Source organism: Rhinolophus hipposideros (genome assembly GCF_964194185.1).
Source record: "Rhinolophus hipposideros genome assembly, chromosome: 6".
Taxonomy (NCBI): Eukaryota; Metazoa; Chordata; class Mammalia; order Chiroptera; family Rhinolophidae; genus Rhinolophus; species Rhinolophus hipposideros.
Window position 1 is genome coordinate 99,785,159 of NC_138052.1, and position 15,323 is coordinate 99,800,481.

Here is a 15,323-nt window from a genome sequence, read left to right on the forward strand (position 1 = left end):
CTCACTGCACTTTTCCTCACCCTGACGGGGCTATAAGTCCTGCCTCGGTTTACCATTCTGAGACATCACAGAAAACTGCTGCTGCTGCAGAAAGTCGGAAGCAGAGTGAAGGGAACGAAAGCTGCCCGCTCCCTACATCACATACGCCACAGCCAGCTACTGCCACTTCTTGGCCTCTGAAAACAATGCTACGTCTCTGGCTGGACAGAAACAAACATGCAGCTGACATGGGCTGAGGAGACCCACATAAGGGCTCCTAAGGTGGGCTGCCTTCTCGCTCCCAAGGTGCCGCACACCTGGGCGCCATGTGAGGGGCAAGGCAAAGCTGTCCCCAGGCCCTGCCCTGCACACCAGCTGCAGGCAGTGTCCCTATTCATTCGTCCCTGACGAGTGCGTCAAACATGACTTGTACTATTTCTGTATCAAAAACTATTTGGGATGCCATGAGTTCCCCACAGAAGCCGCTGGTGCTTTTGGCCCAAACGCCTTGAAGAAAACAATAAAACCTCTACTTAAAGAATGCAAAAGCCTGTATTCTCATGAATATCTATGTGTAGAGGAGAAAAACGCTTTTATAGGTTGTGCCTTGAGAAACATGTTGGTACAATTACTCGTGACGTTAGTGAAACACAAAGGCTGCATTCAGAGTTCCGTAAGAAGTGGAAGCCTGCGCCGCACGTTCCAAGTTCTCAGTCACAAATAGACAAAATCGGTTAGTGTGTGTGTGTGTGTGTGTGTGTGTGTGTGTGTCTGTGTGTGTGTCTTTTTAATAAATGATCATGAGAAAGGACATTGTCATTTTCTATGACATGGGTTATGTCCTCTTGTCATGCACCATTTCGTGCACCATATACAAGTGAAATAAAGAGAAGCACTATTCTTTAGACAAACGTGACCAAAGCTTAGGGTCTATTCAAGTAAAGAAAGACTCATTGAAATCTAGGGAGAAATAATAGATAATTCAAATCTGTAACCACGATTTCCTGTCACTCTGTCTGACATTTTGCCTATGTGTGGGGAGTGGGGGAGAAAGGGAGGAAAAAGAGGAAAGGGAAAATTAGACATGTGTAACTGATTTTAAAATAGTTCCCTCTTTTACTCTGAAAGGCATCACCCATGTCAAAGAACATGTTTTCGGGTGACAGGAGCGGTACAGTGACGGCAGGCGGCCCCAGGGCCCTGTGAAGAAAAGTCACCATGCGCTGCACCGTGCACGGCCACCCCGACATCCCGATCTCGGTTGGCAGGCCTCACTCTTCCTTCTGGTGACAGGACCCATGTGTGTGACCCTGAACGAGTGCTCACTGAATGACGGAGCGGGCAAAGCCGCAGTGGACTGACAGGGTGAGGACAGGTTGGTCCCAGGAAAAGATGCGATGTCTTGAGTCCAGTCTGCCTTCAGCCTCCAGGATAGCTGACCAGAATGCCATCTGGGGTGACGTCGTGAGTGTCCCCGGGAAACCAAGGGACCCCCCACTGCAGCATCTGGCAGGGTGGTGACGTGCCCGTCCTCAGGTGTGAGCCTCGCAGAACGCCGTGTGGGGAATGAGGCCGTAGAGCAGGGAGGGGGGCAGGTCAGCGGCCTGCCTGCAGGGCCAGAGCGTCAGCCAACCCCACATCTGTCCCGAAACCCGGCAGCTCCAGCCGGCCGGATGCTCGCCCGCCTTCTTGTCCTCCATCCTCGACCAGGACACCCGATTCCTGTGCCCACTCACCCTTCTCGCTTCACACTCTCATCCTGTGGGAACTCAGGTTCCAGCTGTGTCTTGAAAGGAAGGCATGGGAGGCCTGCGTGTCCCGAAGCGCATTTATTTTCCGCTCGATGCGCTGTCACTCGGCTGTGCAAGGGCTTCTGGCCCTTCCTTCAGGACCATGCTCTGCTGGGTCCCAGCATTGCTACGGAGAAGTGTGAAGCCCTCTGGCTCTGTGTCCTTTGTGTGAGACTTGGTTTGTCTCTGGATATTTGTAAGATCTTTTCCTTGTCCTCACTGTTCTGAAATTTAAAATTATGCAGCTTGGAGACAATATTTTTCATCCATTGTGGGGCACTCAGTTGACCTGTTCATTGTGGCAGCTGGCGTCCTCCAGTTGTGGGGAATTTCCTTGAATTACATCCTTGATGATTTCCTTTTCTCTATTTCCTCCTTCTGAAACGTCTGATATTTAGGTGGTAAGTCTCCTGGAACAATCCTCTAATCTTCTTTTTCATTTTCTCCTATTTTCCTTTTCTTTCTGTTGTGTTCAACTTTCCACGAGATATCCTTAAGTATATATTCTAAGCTTTTCGCCAAATTTTGTGCAATTTCTGCTATTGTTTTTAACTGACGAATCACAAAGCCACACTCAGAGAACTAGGCCTCCTGAATATTCTTGCTTATTTCACAGGTCAAGTTACAGTCTCTAATCTCTGAGGACAGTCGAGCTAACTCACTAGATGGCTTTGTCTACTGGCCGTTTCTTCCACATCCTGTTTGTTTGCTGCTATAGCCCCAGCTAGAGCCATCGGCAGGTGCCAGGCCACCCCAGGCTGTGACCCCGAGGAGAGAGGAGGGAGGCAGGAACCCTAGTGGACGCTGTGAGCAGAACGGGAGTCTCAGGGCCGAGCGTCACTGGGAGCTGTGAGCGGGCGTCAGTCCAGACACCTGGCTGAGTGCCCACAGGGCTCTCTGCTCAGGTTGGCGCATTTCCCCAGAGAGGAGCCTTCCCACCTTGGCACTCGGTGCCCATCACGCACACAGTACGTACGCCCTGCTCTTGTTACAGTCCCCAAGTTCTCAACTTGCTCGTGTCCGCAGGCCAGGGACTCTGGATGTATTCTCCAGAGAAAACGCCTTCAGTCAGCCACCACCTGGAGGTGGGGGTGGGGAGGCTCAGTCCCCCAGCGCGGGGCAGGTGGTTACGGGTCCCTTGCGTCTGCCTCTACGCCCCCCTCTCCCTGCGCTGCTGTGGGCAGGGCTGTGGGCTGCCCTCTGCAGATGGCGGCATCGGTCCCTGGGTTTGGGCTTCATCAGTGTGACTTAGGCACCTGCTTTCCAACGTCCAGACTGTGGCTGGTGTTGTTTATTCTTCTGTTCTCCTCATTTTTGTGAGTTTATGGCCTGTCTCTGAAATATATCTTGTTGTACTTTTATGGACAATTTCAAAAGTACACAATGGCAGAGAGAATAGCATAATCGACTCCCATGGGTCCATCACCCAGTTCCAACAACTGTCAATCCCTGGTCCACCTCAGCCTTCTGAGGTTGCCCACCCACTTCCCTTTCTTCTCGACTAGACCGAAGCAGACCAGCCATCACAGCATTCTATCCACAAATCCTTTGGTAAGTATCTCTAAAAGAGCCCCTTTCAAAAACAAAACCAAATACCATCAACATGCCCAAGTAAGTTAACATTTCCATGATAATATCGAAGCCAGAAAGTGTTCCCACTTTTTAGACAGGTTCATACATGGTTTTTAAACTTTCTTCAAATCAAGACTCAAATCCACACATTGCAGTTGGCAATGTCTCTTATATTCCTTTTAATCTAAAGGTACGCTTCCCCCTCTCCCTCCTCCCTGCACCCTCCAGTTACGGGCTGCAGACTCTGGTCACCTGTCCATCACCTGCCGTATCTGCGTTCTGCCGACCACACTGGGGAGCAGCTGGGGGGCTCCGGGTCCTGGTGTTTCCTGTGAACTGAGTGGGGTCTGGAGGCCTGGGCGGATTCCGCTTTGATTCCCAGCCAGACCCCCTTCCCCAAAAGGTCCTCACCCCCAGGCAGCTCCTGCGAGCTGCATGACACCCCTGTGCTGCGGGCAGCTAACAGGGATGGTTCCACCACCCTCTCTTCACCTGTGAGCTAGATATGTGTACGTGAGGAAGAACCCAAACCAGCCACCTTGCTCTCTGACAAACAGCTTTTAGAAGAAAGGGCAGGGCAAGTGCTGGACTCTTCCTTTATTTGCCAATTGTAAAATAATGAGTTGGTGCCCAGGCAGCCCCACAGGACAGCAGAGAGGTTTTGTGTTGTCCAGATGGCAATGACCCGAGTTCACTGCAGTTCTGAACTAACGCTCTGTGGTCCTCCACACAGGGGGCCCTCGGGCTGGCTCCCAGGCCGGCCTGAAGCCACCAGCAGTTTCTGGGAACAGCCCTCTGCTCCGCTGGGACAAGGCGCTGCGGGCTCTCCTTGCAGCTGTTGAGCCCCACGTGGCATCAAACATCCCTCCGAGGAGCACTGGGTCCCCCAGTGGGAAGCGGCAGTTAGAGACCGCAGGCTTGGGCCGGGTGAGCGCGGCTGCTGACCTAGTATCTTAACTGGAACTGTTGTGGATTTCAGGAGGGAGCGAAATTAGAGCCACGTGTTCAATCTGCTGCCTCGCCTGGAACTTCGGAGGTACAACGTATTAAACACATCGCTCAGAAGGACTAAGTCACATCAGGTTTTATTCAAAACACTGATTTATATGCAATATCACTTTCCCCAAAGGTGTTCTTAACTGAATTACAATTGTTCTACGTGTGTGTGTGTGTGTGTGTGTGTGTGTAAAGGGGAGATGACATGGAGAAGTCAGAAGTGCTTTTTAATGTAAAGATTTAAAGAATTCTGCCGGGAATGTAAATAACTTAAGTGGCCCCTACCTTGGCCTACATGTAAATGAGCACTTGATTTGCATATATCGTTTCTCTTTGCCTCATTTACATGTATATCTGCAATGCCAAAGAAATAAGCTTATATTAACTATTCACTATCGTTTAAATTATACTTGAAAATTAAAAAAAAAGATACGGTGCCTGAAGAGTGTTTTGTTTTGTACTGTTTTCAACTAAGATCAAAATGAGAAGAAGTAAATATAACTTATGGAGGCATCTAGACATTGTCTAGGCGACACATGTGGGAAGGTTTCCTCCTGGTGTGGGCAGGGAGACGCATGCATCATGACGTGGTTTGCGTGTATTAAATGTCACATGGACATAACCCTTTCTGTCGTCTGTGCATGTGATGTCCTCGCCCAGTGCTGGAAACCAGGAAGGAGCTACACACCGTAGGCCCAGGTTAACCTGTGCTTCTGCCACGCAGACAGGAGGACAGTGGCTCACTCTTCAAAATCAGTGAGAAATCTACTGCTATGGCAGGGAGTCTGCTCCACGCCAGAGGCAGGAGAGGAAGTCCTGGCAGGCACACCTGCCACCCACTCACGCCTCCCAACCTCCGCGCCACCACGGGGTCACAGGCCCGGTGGGCTGAGCCTGGCCTGGCTTTACCGAGCTACCTCATTTCACATACAAAGGACCCTACGGGACAGTGACAGATACCAGCCTAACTCCATGTGGCAGGTGGGGAAACTGAAGCACCAAGAGTGAGTACCTTGCACAAGGCCACACAGCAAGTGCGACGGCAAACCCAGAACTGGACCTGGGGTTGGAGAGCCTCGGGGCTTGCCGGTCACCCCGCAGCGGTGATTTTCAGGCTGGATGGGGGCCCAGGGAAGCTCTGCTGCGATGAGCGGGGCATCTGTGGGCTCCAGCAGAGCTCGGGGCTCAGGTATCCCGAAACCCTGAGAATCCTTGCCCAGAGCTTCCCAATACTGATAGGCCCACCTAACCCCACTTCCCCTGCAGCCTGGCCAGTCTCCCCTGGAATCACAGGCCTGCTCGAGTGCCCGGTGGCTCAAAGCTTCCCACGAACAAACTCTGCTTCTGAGGAGCTCCTGGGCTGGGGCAGCCGCAGGGCCAGCCCACATGGCAGCGTTCCAGGCTCCAGGCCCGGACACGGCCCCAGCCCCAGCCAGGACTGGCCTCGCCCCCTGCCCAGCACCAGGAGGATGGGTTTACAGGTGCAGCCCAGCCACACGAGCCTACTGAACAGACACGGAAAGAAAAATTCCCTGACACACTATTTCCAGCACTAAAATAAGCTACAATTAACAGCAGGTGTGTGTTTCACTCCACTGTCTCCGTTCACCTAAGTCAGCGGTCACCTCCACCCGATCACACCACCTCCTCAACACGCAAGCTGTCCAAATGTTTCTCTCGGAAGGCAGCCTGAGACTCGTGGATACACCAGTAAGATGTGGCCTCTCAGCCAGTGGGCCTGCCCATGAGGGGGATTGCCCACAGCTGCTTAGGGCCCACCCATGGCCTTGTAGCCGTCCCCAAGGTGCCCTGCTTTCTCTGTCTGCTGGCACCAGACAGAACGTTCCAGTGGGGAGGGGAGCAAGCAAGTGTGCTCTCCCCGTCCGTGTCCGGGCAAACCAGCGTGGGAGCCATTCGAGGTGAGGAGGGGACTCCATGTGGAAACCAGCCCTGTGGTGTCCAGTTCCAGGCTACAGGACGGTTTCCCAAGTAAAGCTACGGAGCAGAGGCCGGAGCCACTGTGACGTCAGCTCACAGGACATGCCAGAGAGACAACTGGTCTCCCCAAACGTTCACAGTGTGGGTCAGAGCACGAGGACATGACAGTGCTTCCCACGCATGGGTCACCAACAAGACGGGGACAGTGGCAGAGCGAGGGCTCCGGGCCGCTGACCTGGGAGAAGGCGCCTGGCCTCCATGATCTGAGGGAATGGCAGGGCGCCTGCCTGTGGTGGGCATCGAGCTGGTGTGGGAATGCTGGCACGTGGCTGGTGCCGTGCGTGTGGCCCAGGGTCCTTCCAGACACCAGCACGCAGCCTGGACCCGGAGTCATCTGTCACAGGGCCTGTACCAATGCAGAGAGAAAATCGCTCCGGGCATCCGACTGGGCAGAGCGCGTGTCCAGGAGGGGCTGGCGCCTTTCCCATTCCCAAGGGGGCCGAGCTAAGCCCGTCTGCCTCGTGCTCCTAAACCCTGTTCCCCAAAACGTGGGCCAGGAAGCACTTTTTACGCCGAGGGTGATGAAACCTGGTGGTCAGGATGCCGGAGAGAGTCCTCCCCGGAGGATGTAGGCTGACCCCTCTGCGCCTGCATGTCTGACAGCTGAAGGCAGAGTCATGGACGAGTGTGAGCAAAGGGCAGACAAGCCCCGACCTCATCTAGTCACGGGCAGTAGCTCCGCAGACCCCAGGACAGCAAGCACTGCCCCAGGGCAGCTGAGCCTTCCAGAAGCTTCCATGGGCTTCTAGAAGCACAGCCTTCCATGAGCTCCCCACGTCAGAGCTAGGGCAGGGGAGGGGAGAAGAGAAGGTCCCAGCCTGACATGCAGGGTCCAATGAGCAGCACAAAATGCTGAAGCCCATTCCTTACAGCCCACAGAGCCCAACAGATTCCCAAGCTTGGCAGACTCTACCATCCCCAGAGCAGGCACAGGGGGCCCACGGGCACAGGCAGGGCCCAGGGGCACAAGGAGGCTCACGGGCACAGGGAGGGTCCACGGGCACAGGCAGGGCCCACGGGCACAGGGAGGCCCATGGGCACAGGGAGGGCCCACGGGCACAGGGAGGCCCACGGGCACAGGGAGGCCCACGGGCACAGGCAGGGCCCCTGGCGTAGGCAGGCAGGGACAGAGGGGTTGGGGAGAATTTCCCTGCCTGAAGCACACGTTGCACTCACAGGGGTGGGGACGACGGCAGTGGCCGGAGCATGAAGGAGAACAGCAGCCCCTTCCTGGAACGGACACTTCCCTTTGTAATAACCAAGTGATTTCTAGGAAACCAACCACGAGTCCTTACAGGAGCCAAGGATGAAAGTGGCTGACCACGCGCGGAATTAGAAAATCCCCATTCTCAACTCTGAGCAGGAGTGAGGAGGAAAACAGCAGGGATTCCACTTCAGGGCCCCCCGGGAAGGACCAGAAGCCCTGGTTCCCTGTCCTGGAATTACAATCCACATAGTTAGTTTGGTGTTTAGGCTGAAATCCAGGTTAACTGAACCAGACCTGGGGTTTCATAAATGAACAGACTGGGCTGGTCCGTCCCCGCACCATATTCCTTAAAGGCCTGTGTTTACTGACGGGATCACACGGGCACAGACGGGGGCAGAAGAGAAAAGACGGAGGCCCACCCACCCTCTTCATTAGCTACCGTGTTTCCCCCAAAATAAGACCTAGCCGGACCATCAGCTCTAATATGTTTTTTGGAGCAAAAATTAATATAAGACCTGGTATATTATATATTATATTATACCCAGTCTTATATTATATTAAAATAAGACCAGGTCTTATATTAATTTTTGCTCCAAAAGTCGCATTAGAGATGAGGGTCCGGCTAGGTCTTATTTTCGGGGAAACACAGTAAGACCTGCCAGGGCGGCTTCACAACCAGATAGATCCACACGTCAGCTCCGAGCCCAGGAGCCAAGCTAAACCCTGGAGGCAGCAGCCCACCTCCAAGCTAAGGCCACCTTGGACCGGCTCCCCACCCCACCCCCACTCAACACAGAGTGGGGAGAGGCGCCCACCTGCCCGGCCCCCCTGCCTTGGCCCAGCCTCCTGAACTCACAGGGAAGGGGTCCCTCGGTTCCGACAGACATGGAACCTCAGGTGACAGGAAGAGCCCCCCGAGATAGTCTGAAGTTATGAGGCACCGAGAAATGAGAGTCCACTGACGGGTGAAGGGGGGACAAAGCCCGGCTTCATGTCCTCAGGCCTGGGTCTGAGTGGATGGCAGCTGCTGGCCACTTTAGGTCAGCTCCCCACCCCCTGCTCTCCCTTTGTGAAAGAAATAAAAAGCTCTTTGTAGCCCAGGAGAATGAAGGGAACGGAATGAAGACAAAGGAGCAGAAGCTAGGGGATCAGAAGTTTTCTGTATAAATTAGAAGTGCCCATCCGATGACGCCTGGGCTCCCCTCCTTTCTCCCCCGCCCGCCAGCAGGCCCCAGCTGACTGCTGAGACACCCCCTCTTCCTGCCCGTCTCCCCGTCATCTACGATGATGAGTCAGCAACCCTGTGGCCACAACCAGCCAGGGAGCGTCAAAGCCCACGCTCTGACCTCTGCAGAGGCAGTGTTTGAAGACAGGCGGCTGGAAAAGTTCCAGAACTGGTGGTGGAAGACATGACTCTGCAGACACACAAAGCACAAACAAGCAGGAGAAAACAGAAAATAAATGAAGACAATCTCAGGGTGAACAAGCTCAGCAGACACGGACACGTAGTTGTGGCTGCCCCACGAGGGACATGCGGTCACAGACAGGAAACAGTGAGCACTGAGTGCGAAGAGAAGACACAGTGAGACTAGAACTGTGTACGCAAGGAAACGTCCTCCCAGAGCGACAGCAGAATACACACGGGTGTCAGACACATGCCAGATCCAACAGCCCCTACAAGGCTTCAGTGAAGGGGAGGCCCCAGAGCGTCTGAGACGCAGGAAGAAAGGGGGGGCAGAGGAACGGGCGAGTATGTGCACAGCCCCAAACCGCCCGCCCGAGCAAGGCAGGAACAATGACGACACCTAGCTGTGCGATTCCAGTGAAGCCAACGGAAACACCTGAGAAGAGGCCAGTTGGGAGGGGTGCCGCGGAGGGTGGGCAGACACCCTCCCACTTTAAACACTTAAGTGCCTGTAGTAACGCTTCCCGCCTCACAGAGAAACAGAAACAGAGCACGTTGCTTCCAGAGCAGAGTGAGGAAGTAGGGCAAGTTCAACCAAAGAGAATCCTGAGAAAAACCCGGCTGCGAAGCACACACAGTGGGTGCCTCTCGATGAAACGCTCAGTGTGTGTGTCAGGTCTTCCAGCAACATGCTCAGTGGGATCTCGTCAAACCTCCAGATGAAGCTGCCAATGTACAGGAAACACAGGCATTCCAGTGACAAGACGGGGATGAAATCAAGCAAAATTTAGAGCACGGAAAACAGTGGGATAAACCATCCGGTATCTTTAGATGAACCACAAGGGTCAAAACACACACAAAGAAACAAAAGGTCGGGAAGATAATCCTACAGGTTAACTATAGGCTTAGGAGACGTACTAACCACCATGTATGAATGTTAACTGGACCCCGAGTCAAACAAACTAAAAAACATATGCAGTGGAAAATCCGTGTATCACTTAAGCTGGCCCTTCACTTCTGTGTAACACTTCAGTTGATCCCGCCTGTGGTTAAAAAAGAAGTGTATCATTTGTCCGTATGGCAGAACGAACCCAAAAGCAGCCACGGGGCTCTGAAGACGGTCACACGTCCTCTGCAGACACCTGAGCAGAGTATTTAAAGTTTGCGTGGAAACTTTCGTGGAAAGATGGAATTCACCCCTATTCACACCACAGGCCAAAGTTAATTCCACAGGGATTAAGACAAATGTAATCGACAACATTAAAAAACCTTCAGAGAAGACTACTGGAAAACATGCTCATCACCTGGGAAATAAAAACTCAAGATGCAGAAAGCACTTACCACAAGAGACAAAATGATCAGTTTGACTACATTTATATTACAGATTTCTGCTCAGCAGACACTATTGCAAAGTGGAAGACTGATCGCAGAGAAGACGGTCAATGCTCCGTAGGCCTGACAGAGTCCTTGTACCTGTAACGTGTAAGTAACTGCTGTAAATCAGCACCAGAACGGCCAAGGTGGGAATCGGCCTTCCAGAGCCCTCTCAGAGGCAGAAAAATGGCTAACCTGCTGGTCCACACTACCACCTAAGGAAAGCCAGTCAGACCACAGGACGTCTGAGTCTACTCCCACTGCGCTCCGACCTTACCACGCAGGGGAGGCCTGCGCAGTCGGTGCCGGAAGCCTCAGCAGTGAAAACAAGACTGGCCTGGGAAAGCAGTGGCTTTCTCTCGTAAGGCTGGCATGTGGTTCCAGGAACCAGCAGTTCCCCTTGGCCCACATGTGTACAGAATGGTGCAAGAATCACCATTAAAGCAGGGCTGACTGGGAACTGCCCAAACAGCCATGGACACAAGGACAGATAAGCTGCGGGTGTTAGGAGCGTGTAATTATGTGCAGCAGTGAAAATAAATGAGTTCCAGCTACACAGAAACACTGAGGGACTCTCAGGAACAATGCTGGGGAAACGCTGCAGAAGCTCATCAGTAAATACCGCGTTTACAAGCTCAGAAAACAGCACGAAACTGCATGCTGTTTGAGGAACCAGATGTAGATGGCAAAACTCTCTTTTGAAAGAAAGCAAGTCAAAGACAAACACAAAGTTGAGAACAGGGTTTGTGTGAACGGTGAGGGGTTGACCAGCACTGCTAGGTCTATGAGCAAAAAGGCTCGGAGCCCCCGGGGAGACCAGCCCCCAAAATCCACCCAGGGCAATGTCTCATTCCACTGCTCACCAAATAGGACTCATCGGGGTTGGTTTCAGGGTCCTCTGATAATAAAGGAAACATTCTACCTCCCCGATTCTTAGAACAGTGCCCACAACACAGCCAACAAGAAAAACTCTGACACGGGGTCACCCAGGGGTGCAGCCCTGCAAGGGGCTGGGGGGTGCCTGACCCTCCCCAGGGGAGACCAGCCCTGCCCGTGGCACCCTGCAAGGAGAAACAAGGAAAGGCGGCATTCTGTGACCAGCCTGGCGCACGGACCCATCACTGAGCTTTACAGCACACGCACAAATACTTAAGGCCACTTACATTTAGACATGTCGGCAAAGGGGACAGACACGGGCTTGCAGACCCTTTTGTCCATTTCCTGAAAGGTGCGATGCAGGAATCTTAAATGCCCCCTACCTAGAAGGCAGCCGCTGCTGCACCACGGAACCACCAACTTTAATCACCTAAAACCACCAAAACTCACTCAAATGCCATTTAAGTTCCAGTTTAAGCTGATCTATTCAAAATGAATTTTACATGACAATTTCCCACAGAAGGAAATACAGTGTTCCTTCCATCTTAATTTTTAATGACACACACACAGAATGGTGCCCTCACAATCCACAATTCTAGGAAGCTGGAGATAACTGAGCGATGCTGTCCCTTTCCCAGCCAGCCTTTGCTGCTTCTCCAGTGCCCACATGTCCCACTTCTAAGAGTGCCCCCAGAACCACCTGACTGAGTGGTAGAGGAGGATGAAGTGAAAAGCGCCGAGTTTTACCTTGAGATAAAAGACACTTGCATGATCTCTGCATTTGAAAACACCATCTTCCTGTTACTTTGTTTAACTTGAATGAGGCGTCACCAGCCAACCAGGGGAGACCCCAATTCTTGGGGCTTTGTCTGAAGGGAGGGCTGTGGTCTCCAACCCCAACTATTCAGCAGCGGAAGAGCTGCAAAAGCAGCTTTGAATCCGGGGCTGGGACTCCTCTCAATTGGGTTCATTGAGCTGCCAGACATTCTTAAGCCATGTGACACATTCTCCAGAATCGGGCGTCTAAAAATATCATGGAAGACTTGTGTAGCTAGCTGCTCGTGCCTCTTCTTTAGTCACAAGCAAACAACACCCCAAAAAAAACCAAAGTCAGAGGAACAGGCCCCCCCCCCAGGCCTAATATTTTATAAACAATCATCTCACTGAGGACAGGGACATCTGATGAAGCCTCCTGTCCAAACGGACAACGCTCTGACAGAGACTTAGAACGGCTCCCACAGTGATTGGAAAAGATGGGGAGGACTTTGTGCGCTGTGAAGATTTTAATGTTGAAGCCCAGTTAACCGGCGTTTTCAAGAAGAGATGGGCAGAAGTGTTGTGACCTGGGACGTTTTGCATTTCTGGAGTATTCTTAGCGGTCCAATGAATCTTTAACGCAAACTACAAGTCCCAGCATGGATGGTCTTTGCCCCCCACCACCTTCAGGCTGAGCAAGGAGGGGGGAGGGAGGGTGTTCATACTTGACACTGAAGGACCCGCTTGTTGGAAAGAACACAGCTGATGGTACTCACGCTGCCCCCCCCCGCAAACTCCACTCTAAGGGCCGTAAAACAAGGACACAAACCTTCCCCAAAACAGGATCACGCATGGAGACAACACATCTGCTGAGTGTAGGATCTTGAGGTGGGTAGATTATCCTGGATGACCGGGTGGGCCCCGTGGGACCACGGGGGTCCTTACGAGAGGGAGGCTGAGGGTCACAGGCAGAGGCAGCCGGCAGACTGACACGATTGCGGGCTTTGAAGGTGGCGGGCCAGGAGCCAAGGCGAGCGTGGCCCTCGTGGCGGGAGACGGCCAGAAACAGACTTTCCCCTGGAGCCTCCAGAAGGAACACAGACCTGCCGAAGCCCTGATCTTAGCTCCCAAGCCGGACTTCTGGCCTCAGGGACTAAAGTAGTGTCTGCTGTCTTAAGCAACTAAGTTTGTAGGAACTTGTAACCTGCGGCGGCCACAGAAAACTGCTGTGCAGGTGACTGTTGACACTTCCTGTCTCTGTGACCTCAGGCAGATTTGTCTGCCTCTCTGCTCCTTGCCACCTCTGTCCAATGAGGGTGAGCAGGTGCTCAGTGCTGTGACCTGTCCTACCCGCCTCGTGGTGCTCCTAAGTACCTGCTTTGTGTCGCCTCCCCCACGAGGCCACGCTCCTGGAGGGCAGGGTTGTTGAGCGGTCCCTGCACACCCCGGGGAGGCGCTAGGAGGCGGCCTGCTCAGCACCACCGAGGCAGCCAGCACTCAGGTGGCGAGTCCGTCTGTGCGAGCAGCATGCAGCCGTCCCAGTGCTGCTGCCCAGTGTCAGTAAGCACACCAGTGCTGGGTGGCGGCCCAGGCCACCTTCACAGCTGAACAAACGCCACCCACTGTGAATGTGTGGGTCGGAGATGGCCGTCAGCTGTCACAGGTGAGCCATTGGCCACTGATATAACTGCCGTGGCTACGCTGGCAAGCCTGGATTGCGGATCGTGTGGCTCCTGCTTCCCGTGTCTCCAGCCCAGCCGCCAGCGAGAATACAGTGGTGTGAGTCCCCCATCTATGGCTCCGTGGGTGTTCCTGTTTGGCCTCACCATGTCCTGCGTTCCTGTGCGGGGAGCGGGAGCAGAGACCCCGCATGACAACCACACATCCAGCTTTCACTTGTCTCATCTAGTAACATCCATGAGTGATGTAGTTTTTAAAACAGACTTTTCTGGTTAATATTATGAATTAAAAAATAACTACTTAGATTCAGTGGGTTGCAAATACAGCACAGAGAGGTCCCAGCAATGTCCAGCTGCTGTCCCCCCAGCTTTTTCCATGTGACACTGTGGGGCACACAGCATCTCCCAACTGAACAACAGCTGTGTCTGCACGGCGACACTGCAGGACGCTTCCCAGGTATGAGAAACTCCAAAATCACATTTTTCAGCCAAAGCTGGTGCTGGTGGAGAGCCGTCTTTATACCACCCACCCCACTTGGTCTGCCTCTCCTGGGGCCCAGTTTATCAACAAGTCCTATCGAATGGCAAACTGAAATTACTGCAGTTATCACGGACTTTTAAGAACAAAACTTTTCTTAACAGATCACATAGATGGCTTTTTAAATCAGAGCATTGAGCTATAGACACAATGCAGAGAGCTTTACTCACAAAGTGTGCTCCAAACCTGACCCTACAGAGAAGAGTCACTGACACTCAGTGTGTGTCTCCACATGCCACCTTGGGGGGCTCCGAGGACCGCCTGCACGGGCAGGGGAGGACGCCACCCTGCCGCAGCTCCGCAGCTCAGGAGCCCAGGCAGCATCTCACTCGCTAGCCTGGCTTCCAGGATGGCCCGTGATGCCACTGCCGTGCGGCCCCGTGGGCATGGGTCCCTGTGCGCCGGCTGCACCTGCCAGGGCTCCCTGCGCACTCCTATCTGTGTAACTGAGTACGGAGGCAAGTGTCAGATCCCACCCCCCATTGCGGAACTATCCTTAACGCTCTTTAGAAAATCCTTTTCCTGTTTCTAATTTGTTCTGTATCCTCCAAGAAGAAAAACTGTCTTTTGGAAATATTTTCAAGCTTAAATTGAGCAAGAGCTGTAATAAAAACCTGGCATGCAGTGGGGAACTTGGCTTTGAAGAAGTGCACAGATGTAGTTCCCAGAAACTATAAATAGAACTGGGCCGTACCCCACGACAAACAGCGGAATGGCTTTAAGATCTCACATGTAATGTGGCTTCTAAAGACGAACCTGACCTCCAGGAACAAGTGGCAGGCAGAGCAATCCACCTGAGACACTGCTACCGTGATTCTATAAACAAGGTATTCCAGGACAAGAACTCGAATTTTATGCAATTACAACACAAAGGCCATAAAAGAGAAATAACGACAACAACAAAAAACCCTAATGTACTAATTACCACTGAGCTCTTGTTAAGACCTTTGCTTCTCTTCCCTCCTTTCGTCCTCACAACCCCACGAAATGGCCCCAGTGGTGACTGGATCCCACAGATGGGAAAGCCCGACTGGGGAGGTGCTGGCCGCCTGCCCAAGGCACTCAGCGGCAAGTGCTGACAGCTGGACCAAGTCGGGCCTCAGCCCCTGGCCCCCATGACCGCCCACACCGGGCTCCGGCTGTGCTCACACCT

At 53.1% G+C, this 15,323-nt stretch overlaps 1 protein-coding gene across 6 annotated transcripts in view; it reads right to left on the reverse strand.

Moving 5' to 3' along the window:
* HDAC4 (histone deacetylase 4) overlaps window positions 1-15,323 on the reverse strand; it is a gene marked incomplete at its 5' end in the record, with an annotated part of 265,863 nt that overhangs the window by 104,423 nt on the left and 146,117 nt on the right. The gene's annotated exons all lie outside the window — the stretch shown is intronic.